We start from the raw sequence: 3,117 nt of genomic DNA, 5'->3' as shown, positions 1-3,117 counted from the left end.
ACATGAAATGAATATTTATCTATATCTTCTTAAAAATTTAAGATCTGAGGAGAATGATTTTAGAGGGCACGGGCCTTCTAAATCTTTTGTTATAAGAGAATATCTTAATTGGTATCTTCTCTACCAATCAACCAACTTTCCTTTATCAGGAAGATACATTAAAATCATTCCAGTGTCCGTAGCAATTTCTTCCAAGAAGATACCTTCTAGAGGAAAAACAGTCAATGCTTATTTAATGCTTATGAGGATTGTAATGATGCTGGTATTTCTATTGAAATGTTTTTCAACCTTATCCCCTTTTCAGTATCAGATAAAAGAATGCCAAGAAACAAGACAGCTCTATCAGGCAATTGCATTTCACTAGAAAGCCATAAAAACAATTATCTGTTATTACAGACTCTATAGAAAGAGTTTCAAAACATCAAATTTGCTGACCCGGGCCTGAGACAGAATCCTGACTTTTTAAGTTGAAGAATAATAGCTTCAAATTGAGTAATAGTTGTTATCAGACATCCTTAACTCGATGACACCAAATACAGATGGATCCAAAGAGGCAGACACCTGTATGTCTCAGTCAAACCTAATAGTGTGGGTTATCAATTGAAGTAGTTCACAAGGAATGATTATGGAGGGGGCAGGCCTCCCATCTTTAGTTACTAGAGAAGTAACTTCTAGGTTAAGTCGATATCTTCTTTACCACTCAATCAACTCCCCTTTATCAACCAGACATATTCAACTCACCACACTGATTTCAGAGCCTCATTTCAAGAACAAGTCACTGTTAGTATCAAGATAAAAAGAATATACAGGAACTGAAAACAAATTTAACATGAAATAAGACCATTTAATTTCACAAAGGCCTTCTGGGTACCTGGAGGTACACAAAGAGAAATTCTGGATCTGTACCCTCCTGAAATCTAGACAAAATACTCGGATTTAGAGAAGAATTTAGTTTCCTATAAAGAAATAAAGTTTTCAGTAATGAAAACTTTCTTTTGGATAAAATTTCTTCAAAACTGTTATAAATGATGTTTCCATTAGAAAAAACACAAATACCTACTTTTATAGCTATAATTTCCTACAGTAGTCCAAATGAAAAATTATCATTCATTTTTCTTTAACTGGCATACATGCCTAACCAAAACCACACTTACCTACTTGGTGTTTAACTAAAGAGCTCAGAATGAAATCTTAGCTGCTCTTTGATTTTCCCAGCACTGAATACAAAGAGTGAAAATGAGAGGTGTGCAAATTATTTTCCAAATTATGAGACAATGGAATATTCATTGGTAAGAAAAAAAAAAAAAAACCTGTTTACTTTAGACTGCTAAAATTAGAATGGAAAGAAGGGGGCAGGCCAGATGGTATGTCTGGAAAGTATTAACAATGCAAAGGTGTGAATTCTTGGGGAGGGGGCAATTATTATAATGAGCATAATGCATCACAAGTCCAAGTTAATTGAAAATGACCAGAACCCAACTGTCACCCCGGGAAGCATGGCTGAACCTAACGCTCTGTGAAGCAAGGTCTTGGTCCTGCCACTCACAACAGTTCTTTTATGTCCCAAGCAGATCCAGCAGGCCATACAGGCAAGCTCTTTTCTTCTCATCAAAATTCTCACTTTTTAAGGTTGTATTTATAATTCAAAGTTAAATCTCTTTCAACAAAACCATATCCACTAAATGAAATGTTAAAGATGCAACTAGAATTCTCCTTCATAAGTTTGTGGGATTGTTTGACATTGTATTTTAAATAACTCCATCTGAACATTTACTGAGCACCTATTACGTGCCTAGCACTGTTCTAAGGGCTGGAGTCTACGGCAGTAAACAAAACAGAAATAAGCCCTGTCCTCAAGGTTTATTCTGGTTGGGGGAGACACACAATAAACATAAATAAGTAAAATATGTAGTAATATGAGGCAATGTAAGCAAGGAAGGGGAATAGGTAGTGTCGGAAATGTGAGTGCTGGTGGGGCGGTATGAGCAAGGAGCCAGCTGTGTAAATGTGCTGAGAGGGAATTTTCCAGGCTGAGGGGACAGCAAGTACCACGTCTCTGAGGTGGAAGCATGACCCTATTCAAGGAGGTAAGGAAGCCATGAACTTTGGTTATAGCATCCAGTCGTCACTAATAAGAAATATACTATGGAATACAACAGATATGGATAAGACGGATACAGACAAACATGATGCTGAATGAAAAAGCAAGCTGCAGAAGGATATACACAGTTCACCATTTAGTTTTTTAAACATTAAAACAATGCCACAAAAATTTAACGATATTATAAACTGGATATGGAAAGGAATAAAGAAATGCTATGGTTTACGATAAACACAAATTCAGAAGAGTGGCTGCTTCTAGGAGGGAGGAAGGTACAGTTATGGAGGAGAACTTGTGGGGTATTAAGCAATTTAGGGTAATGTTTTATTTCTTAAGTTGCATGTTGGGTATACAGGTGGTCATCATACTGTTATTCAACTTTTTTGTGTATCAGAAATATTTCGCACTACTGTTTAAAAAGAATCCTCAACCCTATGTCAGCATTCTCTGATTTCTTAGTTAACCATCGATGGGTCATTTTAATGCTTATCTCTGAGTAATGGACAAGACAGCATCAGTATTTATGTTCCGCTATGATCACGAATATTTTACCACTGGTAGAATCGTTTCTGTTATCATAAAGAAAAAGGGAGCAAATTAAGGGAATAAAAAAGCTGTCATCCCTTTTCTGGAACTCTAAAACTACACATTAGAGCCTTTTATGGTCTGCATAAAAGAAAATATGGCAAATCTATGTTTAGCGTTTTAAACTAAGTTGCCTGTCACAATTTTAAATACAACACCTTATCTACATGAGAGGTAGGCTATTTTTAGCAATGTCGCTTTCACTTCTCAATGTACTTCTTTAGAAAAACAGAACACCTTGGATTTCATACACACACACACACACACATTTATTCATTTTATATGTTACTCGTGCTTCCGAGTTTTCTATGCGCATCCACGTATCCCAGCTGTGTAGCTGTGCACAAGTTCTTCCACTTCCTTACTTTCCGCTTACTCCTCAACCCACTACGGTCTGCTCCACCCTCAGGATGCACTGGGTCAAGGACTGA

Source organism: Pteropus vampyrus, unplaced genomic scaffold (genome assembly GCF_000151845.1).
Source record: "Pteropus vampyrus isolate Shadow unplaced genomic scaffold, Pvam_2.0 Scaffold122, whole genome shotgun sequence".
In the NCBI taxonomy this organism is placed as follows: domain Eukaryota; kingdom Metazoa; phylum Chordata; class Mammalia; order Chiroptera; family Pteropodidae; genus Pteropus; species Pteropus vampyrus.
The sequence above is the reverse complement of the archived record's forward strand: the minus strand, read 5'-3'. Positions refer to the sequence as shown.